General features: G+C 42.8%; 2 long non-coding RNA genes across 8 annotated transcripts in view; one reads left to right on the forward strand and one right to left on the reverse strand.

Moving 5' to 3' along the window:
- Positions 1-3,893, reverse strand: part of Gm17030 — a 38,098-nt gene extending 34,205 nt beyond the window's left edge. For both annotated transcript variants that reach the window (XR_003951158.1, XR_874388.2), the window contains exons 1-2: positions 3,800-3,893; positions 2,576-2,664 (exon numbers count right to left, since the gene is read on the reverse strand). This is a non-coding gene — a long non-coding RNA (predicted gene 17030). The remainder of the gene's footprint in view (positions 1-2,575; positions 2,665-3,799) is intronic.
- Positions 1-21,919, forward strand: part of Gm29899 — a 34,877-nt gene that overhangs the window by 3,352 nt on the left and 9,606 nt on the right. For 2 of the 6 annotated variants that reach the window (XR_383228.2, XR_874386.1), the window contains 2 exons: positions 13,816-13,873; positions 18,581-18,650. This is a non-coding gene — a long non-coding RNA (predicted gene, 29899). Of the gene's footprint in view, positions 1-13,297; positions 13,874-18,431; positions 18,473-18,580; positions 18,651-21,919 lie in introns of those variants that run through there. The other 4 variants (XR_874384.1, XR_003951157.1, XR_383229.2 and 1 more) reach the window with 4 other exon arrangements.

Genomic DNA, 21,919 nt, shown 5'->3' on the forward strand with positions numbered 1-21,919 from the left:
AGGTGTCATGTTTATATTAGAAATATCACTGTGACCTTGATTTTTTTCTCTTACTAAAAAGGACTTTGTGTTTTACACAAAGTGCTGTGGATTAAAACTCTTAGACTTGTTCACACTAGATAGTATACCACTGAGCTAGAGCCCCAGACCCATAACAGCCATTTAGATAGCATGTACATTGTATACTCTGGAGAGGACTTAGGGTATAGAAGAGGGTGTGGGTGGGTTACATGCAAACGACATGCCATTTGATTTAAGGAACTTGAGCATCCACAGAGAGAGGAGAACCAATCCCCTACAAAGTGAGTTCCAGGACAAGCAAGGCTATCACACAGAGAAACCCTGTCTCAATAAAACAAACAAACAAAAACAAAAAAGGAAATTCACATCCAAAAGAACATTTGTTGTTGTTGTTGTTGTTGTTGTTGTTGTTGTTGAAAAATGGGACTATAAACCATGTCAAAGGAAGATGTCCCTCTTTGCCTTTTGAAGTTTGTATTTATATGAGCCTCAGATGGCTGGATTTCAAGTGCCTGGATTTGGTAGGGTTTTCCCTCCAGTCTGGGAAGCAATTCGCCTAGAACAGTTGAATAGTTTCAGGGCACCCCTCCAAATGAGAGGGAGGAAGCTTGAAGAGCTAACCAGGTCACAGCTGGGCAAAGACCAATCCCACCACATGAGCAGTACAAAGAGTAGGGTTCTCAAGGAGAAACAAGCACAAACTATGCAGAGCCAGAAAGTGTGTGTGTGTGTCTGTCTGTCTGTCTGTCTGTCTGTCTGTCTGTCTGTCTGTGTGTGTGTATGTCTGTGTGTGTGTGTATGTATGTGTGTGTGTGTCTGTGTGTGTGTGTGTGTGTGTGTGTCTGTCTGTCTGTCTGTCTGTCTGTCTGTGTGTCTGTGTATCTGGATTATGGCTAAATATTTTGGTCTATTTTTTTCTCCTTTTAAAGTTATATTTACTAGTGTACCACACAGAGCATGTTAAATCTTTGTAACAAAGTATTTCCAATGAAAAAGCAAGTCCTTTTATGGTGTGAGCTGTCTGTGTTTTGGTAAGAGGTGACTCCAACTCTGAAATTAACAATAACAAGGAGAAAGGGGAAAGAAATACAATAGAACGCAAAATCTAGAGAGAACCACAGCACTGGGAAACAGATCTAAATAAAGCAGACGCAGACTACCGGACAACGTGTGAAACAGAGCTTAGTAAGACTTGGAACAAAGTTAACACAGCAGCAGAGAGAGGGCTTGAGCCTCTCCACAGAAAGCATGTCCTACGGGGCTGAGAGGGCAGCTGGGATCCAGTCAGCCCTCTGCCTGGGCCTCACGTGACAGAAGGAACACAGTCAGATCTCCTAGACTTTGGGTCGGATTGTTCTGGTCAGCTCACAGTAGTGGGAAATGCATTCCTTACACCTACCCCACAGAAGACAAGAGTTCAGCTATGGTGCGCTGTCCCCTTCGTAACTGTCCAGCTGACTGGGACTCACTAATGCTACCTAGCATCAAGAGAATTACTTATATAGTTAATTACCCCTGGCCCAGGAGGAGATCGAAATTTGAAGTTTGATTTCTATTGAATAATGGTGTTTTCACAACATTATAAACAAACAAACAAGAACAAACTTGTAGGTCAAGCCCTTAGGAGTCTCTGCAGTGTAGGGTTTAGGAGTTCTCTATCCAGTCACCCCAGGGTGGTGGCTCAAAGTTAGCCATTAAAGAGTTTAGTCCATTGCATGTTGCTTTTAAACAAAATCTCAATCATTCGATTTTACCAGTGAAGACTGAGGAACCCCATGCTGAGGTGGAAGCCTGTGTGGCTCAGAGAAGCAGAAAAACACCCAGCTGACCTTCCTCCTCAGCTTCCTGCTGTCACCAGGAAGCTCTCACAACCCTGTTCTCACACCCAACCTCCTCCCAACTCAAGGTCCCTCCCCCTTCTACAGCCGGTGTGTCTCTATCCGGCTTCCTGATTCCTTCTTATTCTCTACAGGAATCCCCTGTTCACTTCCTGTCAGCTGGTTGCTTGTTCTACATCTTGCCCTATGATTGACATTATTTTATCCTGTTTGCAGTATTCAAGCAGAAAGCTGTTGGATTAAGTGTGCTGAGACTGAGCCACACCACAACTAAAAACAGGTTTTTCAGCAAATAACATAATCTCAGGGTTCGCAGTGTGGTCAAATATCTTTCAATAATTGCCTGTCAGTATTCATTGGATATTGATTCCTGAGCATGTGTGCGCGCGCACACACACACACACACACACACACCACAAACACCAAACTCTGTAGATGATAAGTCCCTTATATAAAATGGTATCGTGTTTGCATGTAACTTACACATATCTCCTGTCATACTTCAAATTGTCTCTAGGACCCATGGCCTATGTAGTGCCAGATTCTTGACCACACTGACAGTGCTATGGGCCCTGGGGAAGAACCTACCACTATTATTCTGCCACATGGACGCAGTAGTAAAATGACTCCCAATGGCCCATTGATCAGGACATTGCCCATCCTCATTAGGGAATCTTCTCGCAGTAGATAGATGGTAAAAGTACATCGAGACTCACCCAGCTCAGTGTATGGAGAGCAAGAGACCGGAATTCTCATCCCTTAATGGGAGTCTCTATATCATAGCCCTCCCTTCCGGGCTCAGGATCTATGTGGAAGAGGAAGACAGAAAGCTTATAAGAGCCAGAGGTGGCAGATGACCTCATGGAAGCCATGTTTTCTAGCTACAACAAGGCAGACACCCGAAAAAACTCAGAAACTGTGACAGCAGCACCCACAAGATCTGCAAAGGCTCAACCCAGACAAAATACCAGTATGTATGGAGGAGGGGAGATGGACATGAAGTCCTGCCCCTAGTCACAGAGTTATTGACAGTTGATGGCTGCTGGGAGAGGGAGAGTCTGTCTTCCTCAATGGAAGTGACACAAGCTGTCTCAACCACATTTCAGGGCAGCCCCCATGCTCAGGAATAATTGACCAACACAAATTGAACAATCTCTCCCTCTCCCTCTCCCTCTCCCTCTCCCTCTCCCTCTCCCTCTCCCTCTCCCTCTCCCTCTCCCTCTCCCTCTCCCTCTCCCTCTCCCTCTCCCTCTCCCTCTCCCTCTCTCTCTCTCTCTCTCTCTCTCTCTCTCTGTGTGTGTGTGTGTGTGTGTGTGTGGTGTTATTGTTGATGATGTTGTTGCTATTTCTCATTTGGGGGGGTTGTTTTGGTTTTGTGTGTGTATGTATGTGTTTGTGTGTGCACATATATTGTGGGAGTGTATGTGTGGGTGTGTATGTGTGTGTGTGTCTTAAGTGAAATAGAATATGCAGTTGGGTGGTTAAAGAGGTGGGAGAGGATCTGCCAGGAGTTGGGAAAGGAGATGAGTGTGATCAAAATATATTATATGAAGCATTCAAGGAATAAAAAAAACATAAAAACAGATAAAGACAATAAAATGTCTCTCTGTACACCTTCAATACAGTTATCTTCTTCAGAGGTTTTTGTCTATAATTGGTTAAAAATGGGGAAGTGGAATTCATAGAAACTAAGAACTGACTGTGTTTGTACTACAAAAAAAATCAGTAAATGTCATAAATCAGTTCTCTTTTCTTTGAAGAACCAATTATTAAACATTTACAAGCACCAAGACAAACCATATAACTATTCAAGGAAAAAATCAGAGACAACTATAGAGAAAACCTGACAGAAATTCGAAAGTATACAAACACAGGCACCAGGACTTCCCTTTCCTACCCCAGTCCACTGCAGAGCACCAGGTCTCTGAGACCCAACTCACCAAACACTGGTTATGTTGGACAGGAAGCACCCACGCACTCTAATTCAGGCCCGAGAAGGTTATGGTACACTCACAGGATGGGACTCTTTCTGACAGTCCCTGTACTCTAAGCACAAAGGGAAACTTGAGCTATCCCTTTAAACTCACAATGAAAACAGGAAAGAGAAGGAGATCAAATGTGCCCTGGGTGGCACTGGAACTTGTAGAGGAGTGGGTCTGGATTCCTTAATTTTTTTTTCTCCAACTTCTGCAGCTGCCTCCAGCGGAATAGCAGAGGCTCTTTTGACATAGTTTTTTTTTTTTTTTTTTTTTTTAATGCCTGGAGAAGCAGTTCTGTTTTCAAAGTAGAATTATTAAAATAATTCCCGGTGAAATATAAAATCTTTCAACCTTCCCAGGACATCAACTTCCCTGCATTACTGTGAATTCTGTTTGCTTACCTAAGTCATCCCCCCACCCCCAGCCTCAGCAGTTCTAGTGATGGAGTGGGCGTGGCTCCTGATAGAGCTTTGGAGGAGAGCAGACTTCTTAGGAAAAAATAAATGATAGGCACCTTGTATTCACTTCCCTTCGTCCTCACTGAAAGGGACATAAGCTTCCTGTTAAGGTCGCACTTCAGGCTGGGCATTCAGTTCATCCTCTTCTCATCATTATGTTGGCGATTGCATCCTCCAAGTAAGGGTGTTCTTCACTAATGTTTTCTTAGCTTAACAAGTAATGGCTTTCTTTAGGACATTTTCATGCACAAGTGTCATTAGACTTTGTTCCCAAAGACGTCTCTTCTTCTTCTTCTTCTTCTTCTTCTTCTTCTTCTTCTTCTTCTTCTTCTTCTTCTTCTTCTTCTTCTTCTTCTCCTTCTCCTTCTCCTTCTCCTCCTCCTCCTCCTCCTCCTCCTCCTCCTCCTCCTCCTCCTTCTTCTTCTTCTTCTTCTTCTTCTTGTTTGTTTGTTTGTTTTTGTTTTTTATTTTATTTTTTGAGACAGGGTTTCTCTGTGTAGCCCTGGCTGTCCTGGAACTCACTCTGTAGACCAGGCTGGCCTTGAACTCAAAAATGTGCCTGCCTCTGCTTCCCAAGTGCTGGGATTAAAGGCGTGCGCCACCACATCCGGCTCAAGACATCTTCTTCGTACAGGACATATCCCTCATAAATGACTAGGCAGTGAAAGGATACTATTCCAGAGCTTACAGTGGGTGCTGAAGGACTGAGTCCTAACAGGTCAATCCAAATCTGTACACTAACCTACACTTGGTGAGTCCATATTTCATGACACACTTAAACAAAAGTAACTGTAGAGTCTTAATCATATAATGCATTTGAACGGGTACCATAGATGCATATTACTGATTCAATCAGAAGTGTGGCACCTTCTGGTTTAACTTGCATTCATCTCCACTCTAAGAACCCAGCTTTGGTCTTGGAGATAAGCATCACTTCTTCAAACAGATGAGTGCAGTGGGAGTGGAGACAGGTGTTAGGGGCAGGAACCCAGAAATGCTCATATTGGCAGAACTGGGAAGAGGCAGGGAGCTGGATGCCTGAAGACATGGTGAATCAGAGCCAGAGGGGGCCTCACTCAGTTCAGTGAAACCCAGGAAGGCTCAGGGAAAAGCACCAAGCATCTGCTTCTGCAGGGCTCCCACTTTTCACCTTCTAGTACACAGTGCTCAGGCCCAAAGTGCTGAGGAGGCCTCTTTCTGGGAGGACCCGAGAAGTTTCTCCAGTCTCTATCAGCTTCTCCCCCAGTTCATCCCATCAGCTTGAAATTTCTCTTGAAAAGAAAATTTCCCATAGCCTCTACCCTGATTCTGAATCACAGATTCGACTCACAAAAGCAAGTACTCAAACTAGACACTGAGTACCTCAGACCGGGAAGGTCGAGTCTAGGATGGGAGGAAGACAGGGCTAATCACTAAACAGAGCCAAGGGCAGCACAGAGAGGCCAGCACTCAGTGTCCAGGGCATTCATCGTTAACCTGGAGAGAAACGGCTCATAGATTGTTCCTGTAAACATTTTATGAACCCAAAGTTTGCAGGGCAAAAGGAGATATGAAAAATCTCAACTCTGGTACACACCTGAGTGCATCTAGCTGCAGCAATCCATGGCCAAGCTTGAAGGGAGCAGGTTTTTTCTAGATTGACTATGAAATCTACTTAGACAAGGTGTTTTTATTGGTCCTGGGTTTTGGTATCTGAGGTAGAGCTTTTTGCTCCCCAGGAAACTGAGGACAAAGAATGAAAGTTATCACTTATTTATAAGGTATTCATCTCTGCTCAGGATTAGCAAACAGGCCAACCCCTAGCCTGCTTTTGTGTAGTCTATGAGCTAAGAATGGTTGTTAGATAGTTAAAAGATTGAGAAAGAATCAAAAGAAAAACAATAATTCTTACTATGAAATTCAGTTTCTAATGTCTAGATATCAGGCTGTATTGGAGATCAGGCAGGGTCATTAGCCTATCTGAGGCTGCCTTTGTGCTATGGCTGCAGAGCTGAGTAGTTACCAATGTCCAACAAAAATAAAAGCATTTAACTTCTAGCCCTAAAAAGAAGCATGTTTGTAGCTGACGATGGTGCACACCTGTGATCCCAGCACTTAGAAGCAGGGAAACCCAGCAGCAGTGGGCGTCCAGCCTGAGCTGGATATTAATACTGTCTTAAATAAGAAGTCTTTTAAGACAAGTAGAAAACATTCCTAAGATGTCTTCAGAGCATCTGCTCTCTGTTCTCTATTCTTTTGATTTTCTGATGCTGCCACCCATCCTGAGACCAAAAGAAACAGAGCTTTTTAATTATCTTTTGTGGATAGGGGTGCTAAGAGCTGAACAGTGGGCCTCATGCATGCCAGATAATGCATGCATGTACTGAAATATATCTATAGATATCTTTTGGTTCTTTGTTTTGAGACAGGGGCTCTCTAAGTAGCTCACACAAGCCTTGAACTTGAGATTCTCCTGCCCCAGCCTTCTAGGAAGCTGGAATTATAGGCCTGCACCACCAGGCCTGGTTCTTCTACAATGCTTACCTAGAAATAAAGCTGTTTCTTTGCTTAAATAGATTTGTACTTATCAAACATCAAACTACACCGCATCAGTGGTAAGGGGGTGATGATAAGCTGGAAGAAAGGTATCTATTTACAGTTTCCAGAGACTTTGGCAATGTCTATGTCTTGCAGATTTATCTAACTCATGCAAACCTTCTAATATTTCATTGATGAATTCATTCCATCCTGTAGCTAATCAGTAAGACGTACTTCTTGGGTGAGGATGGTGTTTGTCTGAAGAGAATGAGGCAGGCAGGAGTGATACAGTCTACAGACATTAGCAGTGAGGATGCTGCCTGCAGACAGGAGCTGCAGGATGCAGGGAGACACTGCCTTCAGCCAAGTGTAACTGTCATTCACCCTGAGGGTTCATCTCCCCTTCTGGGAGGAGATGGCAACTGGGCGTTTATAATTTGAAATAATGGCTCTGTGGTTGAGTACTTTGTGCAGTTTTCATCATTCTGCAAAGCAATGGAGATGATCTCGCTATACACACAGCTTTGTACCACAGAGGGGAGCAAAGGTCTCACAACCTGAATACTGCTTAAAAGGAATGTATTCAGTGGCATGCCGGATTGCTCGTTCACCCCTCCTTCCCTTCTTCCTCCCTCCTTCCCCTTTTCCCTCTTTTTTTTTTAAAGTACTTTGATTGAGACAGAGTCTTAGTACATTGCTTGAGCTAGCCTGGAACTCACTATGTAGCTCACCCTAGCTTGAACTCTTGATCCTCCTGCTTCGTTTCCTTGGGTTATTATTGTGCCTGGTTTATATGGTTTTAAAATGATCATTATGCATCAACCATTAAATTTTTTAATACATTATTTTCAGGAGCCTCAAGAGCATAAACAAAGGCAGAAAGCATGTACTCTGCCTTGGCTGTCCTTCATTTCCATGTGTTTAGTCTCCTGGAAACTATTTTCATTCAATCACCAGGCAAATAATAATCCCCAATACACTGGGTGCCGCCTTCAAAAACTTATAATGAAGTCAGGGAGGCAGACCATACATATTCAGAATGGAAAATGCAAGTGTAATCCTAGTGTGGAGAGCTGTTAAACATCACTGTGGTCCTATTCACATACATGTGAATCTGATGGCAGCTGGCAGAAAAGGCCAGTCTCTTTGAAAGCTTTCCCCCTAAGCAGATTTTGCAACGTCCATGTAGGCACACTTTGTCGAGACCCAGGCTTGGTTATTGAATGTATACTGCATGACTAAGCTGGGGTTCCAGGCTCCTAATTCTAACAGCCCTAGAGAGGTATCTACCCTGACTGTGAACAGGCCCCCAACCAGGACTTAGCTAGACTTCTCCTTCGGAACACTGGTAACACTTACATTTTGGCTTTTGTCTGTGTAAACCAGAGCCTATTTCTTCAGCAAATTCTTAGTTGACATCTGTTAAATGTCAGACTACAATCTGTCTCAGCAGACTTAGGAGACAATGGTGAATGTGGCCATCTTCCTTTTCATGGGAGTCATGTGTTGGTGCATGAGAAAGACAATAACCAAACGCACATCCATCGAAATGAAACAGAAAGAATCTACCATGGGGGACCCAGTCTCTGCAGAAAGCAAAGAAGCACTCATGTGCACACTTCAAAATACCAGAACCCCCTTTAAATTCACTCTTTAGTTAGTCTAAGCCAAGTCAGGAAAGAGAGTCTCAAGCATATGTTTGATTAGTTTTAATTAAATAATGATTACTCAGACACAACAGGATGCATTAATTATCAGTAGACTGGCCAGTAATCAATCCAGAGCAACTTTCTTATTTAGGACTCTTCTGGTCACCACATTTGTACTAGCTTCTGGAGTAACTCCATTTTGAGAGGTTTCAGGGGGTAAGGGCTATCATCAGACATAAATAATGCATCATACATTATAGTCTAGGGATGTTTGAAGTCATAAGTTGGTCTCTTCATAGTAAATTACCATATGAGGCTCCTAGTAAAATGCAAGGAATCAGCAAGAAGCTTTGACTGCTTAGAAAACCTAGATTACCATGTCTGAAGAACAAAGTCCAGCGTCACTTGGCAAGGACAAGGACAATTTAAGATGAATAGACACAGGGTTATTCATAGAGATCTCTTTCACCAGAACAGATACTTGCAGCAATCTGATTTAATTGGTCTAATTTTGGAGGACAAAATTCCCAGGAGAGTTGTTTTTTGTTTTCTTGCATAACTTTCTAAGAAAATAATTGGAGCAAATTTACATAATTAGTTGCATATCCCCTTATTTTCTCACATCCTTGGATTGCCTTGAGATCCGAGTAGCCCCAGTTAATTGGTTGGGGCAGTGATTCCATTAAAGTGGATAGATGTCAATATTAATGTGTGTGTGTGTGTGTGTGTGTGTGTGTGTGTGTGTGTGTGTGTGTGTGTGTTTCATGCTGCAAATCCAATTTAATATTTAGAAATAGCTGTGGTCCCTGCAAGAATTTCTGAAAGAAAATTTAGTACAGAGAATTACATAGGAAAAGAGGTACTTAAGAAATGAGCAGAAAGGATTAAAATAAAATAAAAGAAGCAAAGAACAGGCAAACAATAAGACTTCAGTACAACTATGAGTCTCTTTTTTATTATTATTAGATATTTTCTTTATATATATTTCAAATGCTATCCCGAAATTTCCCTATATCATCCCCCCACCCTGCTCCCCTACCCACCCACTCCCACTTCTTGGCCCTGGCTTTTCCCTGTACTGGGGCATATAAAGTTTGCAATACCAATGGGCTTCTCCTCCCAGTGATGGCCTACTAGGCCATCTTCTGCTACATATGCAGCTAGAGACACAAGCTCTGGGGGTATTGGTTAGTTCATATTGTTGTTCCACCTATAGGGTTTTAGACTCCTTTAGCTCCTTGGGTGCTTTCTCTAGCTTCTCCATTGGGGGTCCTGTGTTCCATCTTATAGATGACTGTGAGCATCCACTTCTGTATTTGCCAGGCACTTGCATAGCCTTGAACGAGACAGCTATAACAGGGTCCCTTCAGCAAAATCTTGCTGGCATATGCAATAGTATCTGGGTTTGGTGGCTGATTATAGGATGGATCCCCAGGTGGGATAGTCTCTGGATAGTCCATCCTTTCGTCTTAGTTCCAAACTTTGTCTCTGTAGCTCCTTTCATGGGTATTTTGTTCCCTATTCTAAGGAGGAATGAAGTATCCACCCATTGGTCTTCCCTCTTACATCCTTAATCATCAGGGAAATGCAAATCAAAACAACCTTGAGATTCCACCTCACACCAGTCAGAATGGCTAAGATCAAAAACTCAGGTGACAGCAGATGCTGGCGAGGATGTGGAGAAAGAGGAATACTCCTCCATTGCTGGTGGGATTGCAAGGTTGTACAACCACTCTGGAAGTCAGTCTGGAGGTTCCTCAGAAAATTAGACATAGTACTACCAGAAGATCCAGCAATACCTCTCCTGGGCATATATCCAGAAGAAGTTCCAACTGGTAATAAGGACACATGCTCCACTATGTTCATAGCAGCCTTATTTATAATAGCCAGAAGCTGGAAAGAACCCAGATGTCCCTCAACAGAGGATACAGAAAATGTGGTACATTTACCCAATGGAGTACTACTCAGCTATTAAAAAGAATGAATTTATGAAATTCTTGGACAAATGGATGTCATCCTGAGTGAGGTAACCCAATCACAAAAGAAGTCACTTGATATGCACTCACTGATAAGTGGATATTAGCCCAGAAACATAGAACACCCAAGATACAATTTGCAAAACACAACTACGAGTCTCTTAACCTCATCACAGCAGTTTCCCTGAAGGGGTTGAAAGGCAGCTAGTTGTCCATTTCCATCCACAGACAGTGGAGAGGGACTTGATGTGACTAAGCTTCTTAGAGCTTTTGAGTCAGACATGCAGTCGTTCCCTGAATAAGATCCAGCCAAGAACCCCATGTATGCTTTCTGGGAAGCAGGCACCCAGTGGTAGGACTTCGAATTTAGGAACAGCTTGAGACAGGAAATGACCAGTATTAGACAGGAAGTGATGCCTGGCTTAGATGCACAGGCTTGTAGTCTCAGCATTCATTCTGGAAGTTAAAAAGGAGGAGAATTTGAAACCAACTTTGACTTCAAAGTGAGATTGACTCTAAAAGGAAAGGAAGGACCAGGCATGGGGGCACCTACCTTTGATCCCAGCACTCAGAAGGCAGAGGTAGGTAGATTTCTGTAAATTCAAGGCCAGTCAGTGTGCAATGCGAGTACATGTCAGTCAGTGCTACCTAGTGAGGCACTGCCTCAGAACAAAATAAAACATACAAATAAATAAAGATTTAAAGAAAGGAAGAAGGAAGAGAAATGGAAACCAGGGAGAGGAGGCATATTAGTTGTTGCCAGTGCAGTTCTGAGGTTGACATAATCAGGTTCTATTTGAACATTGATGTTGTGGGGTGAGTCCAGCCATGGACGTTTGGAATTGCACTTTTTATCCATTGGACTCTTGGCCACATATCTATCTGACCATAGATGGCCAACCAGAATGGTCCAAATGGGAGCCGTCAGAGGGAAAGTCTTACAGGTCTCATGTTGTGATGCTACGCAGTGAGAACTTATAGGTATTTTTGGCAGATCAATTCTTTTGGAAAACTGGGGTAGCTCTGATTATAAGGTGCCATTGGTTCATTCTATATCCTTAGGACTTCAAAGCAATGTTACAATGACATTTCTTTAAATGTTTTAACTGTAAAGTTGAGATTTTAAAAAATAATAATAATCTAAATTTCCTTGGATTATGATTGTTAGAGAAAAATAAATTTGGTCATCTGTTGAATTTCCCAGGTTAAAAAAAAAAATTGTCTCTGAGCACACTGTGACTACCTGTAACTGTCAGACCCTGACTGAAGCCTCTGACTGAGCTCACATGGAAGGCCCTGTACTTGGTCCTGAGTACTTGCTGTCCTGTGGGAGAGAGGCGGGGTTTGAGAGAAACAAGGAGACATTCTGATCAACTGCTTGCTCATAATCCCAATGACCATCTGCCTGCAGTCCAGGCCCAAGAAGCCCACTGTTTGTGATTGCAATACCCACAGAGGGACCCACAGGCACAGATGTAAGAGAATGTAGAGAGTCCCTTCAAAGGAAAGAAAATTGTACTAAAACCCTGTTAAACGTGATAAGAGCAGTAATGTCACCCAAAAAATGGGGGAAGAATCCTGCCCTATTTCTCAACAAGCTGGCTGAAGACCGAAGAAAATGGAGGTTGCCTCAGCTGCCCTGCTCTGCTGTTTGTTTCTTAAGCAGCATGGCGTTGCCTTAGAGCTACACAACAAACTCATATTTTGAGCTCTTTCTTACTGGCATCTGCTTGAACCTTATCAACAGTTAGGTTAGGCTCTGCCTTTGAGAACCATCTAAGCTTTGTTCTTTGCTACTTTTTAGAGTGGTTGCTTGAAGCACAGATCTTAGGCAAATGCTTTGGAGAAACTAGTTAGATCAACAGTCCATCTTAAAAACTGGCAAATGATAGAGATAATTGAAACCAGCACAGCCTTTTGTTTTTAAAGCTACCTTTATGACAAACTGTAGATCTATGTGTACTGCTTCCTATGCCTCTGTGTTTACATTATTTATATGGTAGCAAATTAGCTCACAAGTAAGAAGTCATATAAAATAAATTTGGTAAGCTAGTCCAAATTCCTTTTAGTTCATAGTGTAACTAAGTTTTAATCAGGCGTCCTGTTTCTGGCAGCCCCCAGTAGGCCTGAAAAAAACAGAGTAATGGCAAGGGACAAAAGGAAGAGATTTAATAAATATAGCCATGTTGGAGAAGCAAGTAAAGAGGTCTGATGGTCTCAGGTCTACCATCAGATGGTTGGGGTACTGGCAAGCTTAAATAGAAAAACAGCTTTAGAGATGCCCACAGCAGGGACTTGTAACTCACTGTAGGAGAGACAACAAGATGATTGGTTCAAATCCTGGCCAGGGAGAAGAAAGTGTAGAAAGGTTAAGGGCTCAAAACGTGCTTCTAAATTTCCTATGGGATGTATGGGATGTGTTCAACTTAAATTGTTTGTTTGTTTGTTTGTTTGTTTGTTTGTTTGTTTTTTGGGTTTTTGCTTTGTTTTGTTTTGGTTGGTTGGTTGGTTGGTTGGTTGGTTGGTTGGTTGGTTGGTTGGTTTTTGGTTTTTGGTTTTGGGTTTTGGGTTTTGAGTTCTGGGTTTTTGGTTTTTGGTTTTTGGTTTTTCGAGACAGGGTTTCTCTGTATAGCCCTGGCTGCCTGGAACTCAGTCTGTAGACCAGGCTGGCCTCGAACTCAGAAATCTGCCTGCCTCTGGCTCCCACGTGCTGGGATTAAAGGTGTGCGCCACCACTGCCCAGCTCAACTTAAATTCTTAATTCCAAATAGAGAAATAAAATTTAAACAATGGACAAGAGGTATGCATAACTGGGACATCTTGGTAAGGCTTGGCTAATCACTGTCTTGGTTCTTCAAGGTCACCCAAAGAACACCCTATTGTCTGAAGGGGCTGCTTCTGTTGTGGCTGGAATCAAAGACTGGGACAACGACATCTCTGCTTTAACAAGTTCATGTAAAGCAAGTAACAAAGGGATGGAAAGGGACAGAAAATGAGGGCAGAGATGCAAAACTTTAGTCCTGTCTTGGGTTTTAAGGAATGTATTGGGGCCTCATGAGACAACTGAGCCTATACAGGTCCTTACCACCAAGTCTGATGACCTGAGTTTGTCCTGACTACTGGGACCCACATGGTGGAAGGAGAGAACCAGACCTTGCAAATTGCCCTCTGACTTCTACATGCTCCATGGTGTGTGCATGTCCACACAAACAATATTAAGAAATGTAAAGAAAATGCAAACAATATTAAGATTTTCCCTAAGGTCAGATATGGCTAGGTTAGGCACTTATTTTGCTACTCAGTGCTCTCCCAGCATCAGAAGAAAGCTAGTTTCAGACCCTCAGAGTTAACTTTTAAATCTGGCTTTTCAACAACAGGAACCACGTACCATCCAAAGGCCCGGGGAAGAAATTACAGGTAAAGAACAAGCCCAAGGTGAGATCCTTAGCCCTGAAAACATTTCTCCAGGGAGGCAACAGTCATCATCAGCCATCTCACAGAAATCCCAGCCTAAAGAACAAAGTCTAGTGGAGCAGTGCTTACCATGGCTGCAGGAAACCAGGACACTAGAGAGTCACTGCCCTTGGTGGGGTCCTGGAAAACAGGAATTTTCCCACTTTGCAAAGAGAGAAGTCACAGAGAGAGGATGGACCTTCATCTCCAGTGAAAAATTAAACTGCCCAGAGTTTCCTATTGAATAAATTTCCAGAGATCCATCAAGGTACCCTGGGTAACTCTTGACATGGCAAATCAAAAGAGAAAACAGGTGTTAAGTTCCATTCCAATACTGGGGCTTTATTGTCTGCCTTAATCAATTATCTAGGACGTGTGTGTGTGTGTGTGTGTGTGTGTGTGTGTGTGTGTGTGTGTGTGTGTGTAGAAACAGGAGTTGATGAGAATGTCCCCCAAACCAAATGCACTCTTGTTTCAGCTCTAGCCTTGAAGACTGCCCTGCACATGGCCTAGTAGCAAGGCATGGCATTGGAAGTCCTCACTTAAAAGCTGGAGGGCATTTCTAAGCCAGGGCTTACTTCTCCACCAAAACTAGTTGGCTAGGATGCTTGCGGATTACAGCAACTCTGGATGGCAAGATAGCTCAGTAGGCAAAGGTGCTTGTCACCAAGTCTGGTGATCTGAGTTTTCTCCTTTAAGTTGTCCTCTGATCTCCATCTGCATGTCATGACATTTGTGCATGCATGTATACACACAAATAAATAAATGTAAAAAAAAGTCATAGTGGCTAAAGCCATGCTGGTTGACGGGTTTTGCCAAGGACATGAGTATAGTGTACAGGAGGTTCATACTTCTGGCGACATGTATGCCTTTTCAGGGTTGATAGATGCTGGCCCCACCAAGATTTAAAAGAACTAAAAGCATTATTCTTAGGATAGATAAGAACATCTCAAAGATGTGGCTGTTCACACTTGAAAACCGCTAAAATTCTAAAAGACTTGAAATTTGTCTTCAAACAAGAAAATTGTATTCATTAACTTAAAATACAAATATGAGTCTTATTTCTAAATCCATCTGCAATAGTAACCTGGCTGTATGTCTTGGTTTTCTTCTTTGGACTATGTTGGTATAACATAGTTATATGCAGTTATTACAATTTCACACTATTTCCCTTTTAAAAAGATGTGGAGACTAGTTGTTAGAGCTGGAGCGATGGCCCTGCTCTTGCAGAGGACATGAGTTCAGTTCTAAGCCGTCACGTCAAGCGACTCATAAATATCCATAACTCCAGAGTCCTCTCCTGATCTGCATGAGAACTCACACTCACATGCACACCTCCCCGAACGTGCACAATTTACAAATAAAATTTAAAAGGTGCAATTTTTATTTTAAAAATATGGATATGTGTGTGTGTGTGTGTGTGTGTGTGTGTGTGTGTGTGTGTGTGTGTGTGTGTAGAAACAGGAGTTGATGAGAATGTCCCCCAAACCAAATGCACTCTTGTTTCAGCTCTAGCCTTGAAGACTGCTCTGCACATGGCCTAGTAGCAAGGCATGGCATTGGAAGTCCTCACTTAAAAGCTGGAGGGCATTTCTAAGCCAGGGCTTACTTCTCCACCAAAACTAGTTGGCTAGGATGCTTGCGGATTACAGCAACTCTGGATGGCAAGATAGCTCAGTAGGCAAAGGTGCTTGTCACCAAGTCTGGTGATCTGAGTTTTCTCCTTTAAGTTGTCCTCTGATCTCCATCTGCATGTCATGACATTTGTGCATGCATGTATACACACAAATAAATAAATGTAAAAAAAAGTCATAGTGGCTAAAGCCATGCTGGTTGACGGGCTTTGCCAAGGACATGAGTATAGTGTACAGGAGGTTCATACTTCTGGCGACATGTATGCCTTTTCAGGGTTGATAAATGCTGGCCCCACCAAGATTTAAAAGAACTAAAAGCATTATTCTGGAGGATAGATTTCTCCTTTCTGACTCACCACAGCTTTAAGAACATCTCAAAGATGTGGCTGTTCACACTTGAAAACCGCTAAAATTCTAAAAGACTTGAAATTTGTCTTCAAACAAGAAAATTGTATTCATTAACTTAAAATACAAATATGAGTCTTATTTCTAAATCCATCTGCAATAGTAACCTGGCTGTATGTCTTGGTTTTCTTCTTTGAGCTATGTTGGTATAACATAGTTATATGCAGTTATTACAATTTCACACTATTTCCCTTTTAAAAAGATGTGGAGACTAGTTGTTAGAGCTGGAGCGATGGCCCTGCTCTTGCAGAGGACATGAGTTCAGTTCTAAGCCGTCACATCAAGCAACTCATAAATATCCATAACTCCAGAGTCCTCTCCTGATCTGCATGGGCACTCACACTCACATGCACACCTCCCCGAACGTGCACAATTTACAAATAAAATTTAAAAGGTGCAATTTTTATTTTAAAAATATGGATGTGTGTGTGTGTGTGTGTGTGTGTGTGTGTGTGTGTGTGTGTGTGTGTGTGTGTATGCGTGTAAATAAGGGTAGCTACCCTGGTAGGCAGAAGAGTGTAGAATCCCTTGGAGTCACAGAGTGTAAGGTATCCAACATAGATGATGAGAACTAGACGGGTCCCCTAGCAGTACCTGTACTCACCAGTACTGCTCTCTATCCCCCTATTTACCTTTAAATCTATTCCATGATAATGGCCTTCCTATTTCTTGCCCCTTGGAAGATTGTTGATTAGTGTAATCAGTTAATCTTTGGGCCTTATATTTCTAACCAATATCCTTACAGAATTTGTGTTCTAGTGTCAGAAGGTTCAGACTAAACTCCTGTGATACAGGAATTACAGCCATTCCAATGACACTGGGGATGGGCAGCCCTTTTTCAGCAAGTATAACAGACTAGGGAGAGCCCTGTGGCTCCTCTCAAGCTGGGATGCATCCCTGAACATAAAGGCAGTGGTTGTAAGTCATCAGGCCATCACCCTTCAGCTCCAGCTCCCAGAGGATTTCTGGGACCACAGCTCTCAGAAAGAATGGAAGCAGGAGAATAAGGTAAAGTGTGAGGCCCCAAATGCATTTTACAAAGGCTGAAAATTTAGCATACAAAAAAAGCTTACTGCCAAAGAAGTGGATACACACCTCAAGCCTGTGGCTAAGTGGAACCGTCTGGAGTCGCTGGCACAGGTTCAGTGGCACTGCGTTTTCTGTAGGTGACTCACTGTGAGCTACACATAAGAGAACATATATGAGAAAGTCTGCACTGTACAAATGATCCCCAAACCGGTACCACGTGAAAGTAATGCCCCCCACTGCCCACCTACCCCTCACTGGCACATGTGTGTACCCATCCTTTGTGCACTGTTGCCATTTAACTTCTAAACATATCTGTGCTTTGGCCCACTTCCTCCCTCAGGAATATAATCTCTCTTCATAAATTCTTTTGCTTTGCCTGAGTCTTTCTTTGTGTCTCCATCCAGTTTGCTCCAGGAAGCAAGAACCCGAAAATCCCAGTGGGTGCCTACAATCTTGATATTAAAATATTAATTTTCTGATCAACAGAGGTCTTGAGAGGGAGAAGGAAGCATACTATTACAGACAGGCTTTCTGAACAGCCTTGAGCCAAAGGCAGTCTCTAACCCCCAGCAGAATGATGGATTATAGCGCTTTTGGCAAGCCCCATGCTTGCAGCTGGACTCTGCATGAGCTGTGAGCTACAGAGAGCTGAAAGCTGTAATAGTCAGCAAAACTTGGAGTAGAGGTCTCCGGGTTGCTAATCGAAGTCAGATTCAGATGTTCAGAGAGGCAGCGGAGCCGAGGGCAAGAGTCTTCATTACCCCGTTACTGAAATAAAGAGGCTGACCAGCTTAACTCCTTGAGTAGACAGGTGTCATACCTCCACATGGCAAATCTAAAGTTATCCAAAGTCACTGTTTCTGGTTTACCTCAACATTCTAAAGTCAGCTGAGAGGAAAGCCTACACTGGGAAATTGCCTAAGTCAGATTAGCCTGAGGACATGCCAGTCCAGGGCTGTTTCATTTAGTAACTGATGCAGGAGGGCCCAGCCTACTGTCGGTGGTACCATCCCTAGGCAGGTGGGCATAAACTCTATAATAAAGCTATCCAGGCATGATCCTGGGAGTGAGCCAACAAGCAGCATTCCACATAGTTTCTGCTTCAAGTTCCTGCCTTGATTTCTCTCAATGTATCGTAACCTAGCCAAACAAACCCTTTTCTTCCCTAAATTCCTCTTAATCATGTTTGTTGCAGAAACAAAAATGAAACTAGAATATCCAACTCACAGACATCTGAGCAACCAAGATTCCATGACTCTAAAGTTCTGTAATACGAAACAAATTTTTAAATTATTATTGTTACTACTACTACTACTACTATTATTATTATTATTATTATTATTATTATTATTATTATTATTATTATTGTGTTTGTGAAACAGGGTCTCACTATGTAGCCCTGTCCATCCTGGAACTTGCTACATAAACATAAAAGACTGGCTTCAAACTCACAGAGATTCACCTGACTGCCTCCAAACTGCTGGGATTAGAGGCGTGTCCCCCAACATGCCTGGTGAGAAAAGATCATTTAGACTGAAACTTTTAAAGGCATAAAAAAAATAGAAATAAAATTCCTGAAAGATTTCTAACTTTAAGAAATGTATCTTTTTGGTGATTTCAGCTGATAAATTCGTCAGAAAGTATATCCTAAAGTGAACCATTCATCTCACCTGCTATGCAAGACTTCAACTGTGAGTAACCAAGATCCTGATTCAACTGACCCAAGCAATAGGGGATGACTATCTGAATTACCAGTGTATCTGTAAGGTTTTCTAGTATCTACAAGACATCAACAAGAATTCATGAGTTGCTCCACTTTCTGCCACACTGCATCAATCACAGCTTCAGGCTGGCTCTGCTAGGGACTAGAGAGATGGCTCAGTGGTTAAGATCACTGGCTACTTTTCTAGAGGATCTAGGTTCAATCCCAGCACCCACAAGGCAGTTCACAACTATCTGTATCAATCTCATGGAATCCAGCACCCTTTTCTGGCCCCTGGGCACCAAGCATGCATATGTCACAAATATAAATGTAGACAAAATAAAAACCCAATGAACATAAAAATAAAAATAAATACAAAATAATTTCGCAGCATTCATTATCATTTAGTCATCTCTGGCAATAAAGTCATTCCCTACTTTTTGTTTACCTTAGGATCAAGCATGACCTCTTCCCAAAGCCACACAGCCACCCACTTCTTCATAGCTCACTGATGGACCATGTCCATACTCAAACAAACAACTATCAAAGTAAATGGGACCAGTGTAGGGAAGGGTAACCACATCTTCCATGAAGAACCATAGCTATAATTTGATCAAATGTTGAAGCCACAGATAGTTTTCATCAAGATTCATCCCTTTGTTGTTGTTTTGAGGCATGGTCACATGCTCTAGTCTACACACACCTGCAACTCACTATGGATTCCAGACTTGAATTCCAGGTATCCTTCTCTCTTAGGATTTTATTGTTGTGAAGAAACACCATGACCAAGGCAACTCTTATAAAGACAAAACTTGGAGCTGGCTTACAATTTCAGAGGTTTAGTTCATTAATATCATGGTGGGAAGCATAGCAATGTGCAGGCAGACATGGTGCTGAAGGAGCTGAGGTGTCCAGGAGACACTCTTCTGTAAGCAGCCAAGAGGACGCTCTCTTCTGAACTGGGCAGAGCTTGCGCACGAGGAGGAGACCTCAAAATCTGCCCCTACAGTGACACACGTCCTCTAAAAAGGCTACACCTACTCCAATAAGGCCACACCTCCTACTAGTGCTACTTCCCATGGGCTAAGAATATTCAAACCACCACACCTTCTACTTCCTCCTCCTCCATGTTGAGATTATAGACGTGAACCACCACCATTGGCTAAAATTCACCCTTAAACCATCCTTGTAAAAATATATTAGCAGGACTCATCTTTGCAGAGAATTCCTAGCACACCGCAATAAAACCTTATCCTTTGGACAGAGAATCTGTATTTTCGTTTTAAATAGGTGATGGTGACACAGATGGAAAATGGACTGGAGCTTTACTGACAGTCAGTGGTTCTAGGTCAGCCTCGGTATGCAGGATTCACAAAGTGAAGTTGGAGAAGGAGAACTGAAGTCTAAGAACTTGCAGGTGAACAGGGAAAATTACATTTGAAAGGAAGCGAAACCACACAAGCCCTAGATGCACCATTGGTAAATTCCTCAACTTCCAAAGAAGGATTTCACTGTGTGGACTCTTGTGGATGGAACAGAGTAGAATAGTTTTGCTTATTTCTTAGCTTCCACAGCAATGGAATTGTGTGGTAATGCTACAGGTACGTGCTGTGTGACAAAACTTTTCCTGGGGACATGCAACACACATCTACCCAAGCTAGATAGGGAACCCACAGCAGACCAAAGTACAGATACCACTGTAGGGCAAAAGGTTCAAGCTCACTTCCAAATTTGAAAGGTCACCAAAACCCACCTTAAACCCCTCCAGTCCCTGAGCTTGAAATCCCACTAATCCCTGAGTCTGAAATCCTACTAGTTCCTGGGTTTGCACTGAGATCTCACCAATCCCTACCCTGGAATTCTTCACCCTGGAAAACTCATGCCCCACGAACCCCTATATAAAGCCGGCCTCCTGTAAGTTCCCTGCTGCTCCTCATCCAAACCACCCTCTTGTGTGTCTTCCAATAAATCTCTTGTGTGAGGTTTGCTGTGCAGTGTGGTTTTGTGGTATTCCTTGGTTCCCGACTGCTAGAATACCTTTCCTCTCAGAGCTGCAACACTTCCACTGGGGAAGCCTTTCCCCCTTAGAGCTGCAACACTTACAACCACCGAAGTCCTATTTGGTGAACCAATGAGTTTTCCTGGGGTTACTTACAGGAATATTGGTTAAGGGTTACTTATAGGAGCTGAAATGACTCAAAGACAGTTGCATCACCAAGGCCCACCCCAGCACAGCTAGCAGCTCACAAAGTTGGGAAACCTGAAACACACAGCACAGTCTGCTAGCAGCTCAAACGGTTGCAGAGTGTCCATCCCAAGGGACTCCAGTCTTAACCTCTTCCAGGCAGCTCAGCTGGTTTCTGCTTCTTCCAGGCAGTTGGTCTGGTCTTGGAGTCTTCTTTGCAACTTTTCTCCTCTCAGAATCCTTTTCTCCTCTCAGAATCCTATTTCATCTGAGACAGCCCTCAACTTTTAATGCTTACTCTGGTAGGGAGAGACCTAGTGAATCTACTCAGTTTTAGGGACTTCCTAAAACTATTTTGAGTTGTTTACCTACTTAAGGAGCTTCCCTGCAGGATGAAATGTTCCAGTCTTAGAGGAAACTATTATACAATAGTGTACCAGAAAAATTCTAAAGACTAGAGACTTAGAGTCTTAGTTAGGGTTTTATTGCTGTGAAGAGACACCATGATCATGGCAATTCTTACTCAAAAACAAAACAAACAAACAGAACCCATTTAATTGGGGTTGACTTACAGTTTCAGAAGTTTAGTCTATTATCGTCACGGCAGGAAGCATGGCAGTATGCATGCACACATAGTGTGAAGAAGGCGTTGAGAGTTCTACATTGTTATCTGCAAGCAACAGAAGGAGACTGTCCACACTGGGCATCGACTTTGTTTGCGCTTAGCTTGAGCATGGAAGACCTCAAAGCCTGCCCCCCCCCCACACACACACAGTGGCATATTGTTTCCAACAAGGCCACCCCTCATAATAGTTCCACTTCCAATGGGTCAAGCACAGGGAGGTAGAGACACAGGCAGATGCCCAAAGCTGACTAGTCAACCAGTCTCGTCAATCTGGGAGCACCGGGTTCTTCAAGAGACGCTGTCTCAAAAGATAAAGTGAAAAGTGTTCAGTGAAGACAACTGACAACCACTTTGACCTCTACATACACACATGCATAAAACACACTCACGCAAACACACACACACACACACACACACACACACACACACACACTGGTGTTAGTATCTC

Source organism: Mus musculus, chromosome 14, assembly GCF_000001635.26.
Source record: "Mus musculus strain C57BL/6J chromosome 14, GRCm38.p6 C57BL/6J".
NCBI classification, from domain to species: Eukaryota; Metazoa; Chordata; class Mammalia; order Rodentia; family Muridae; genus Mus; species Mus musculus.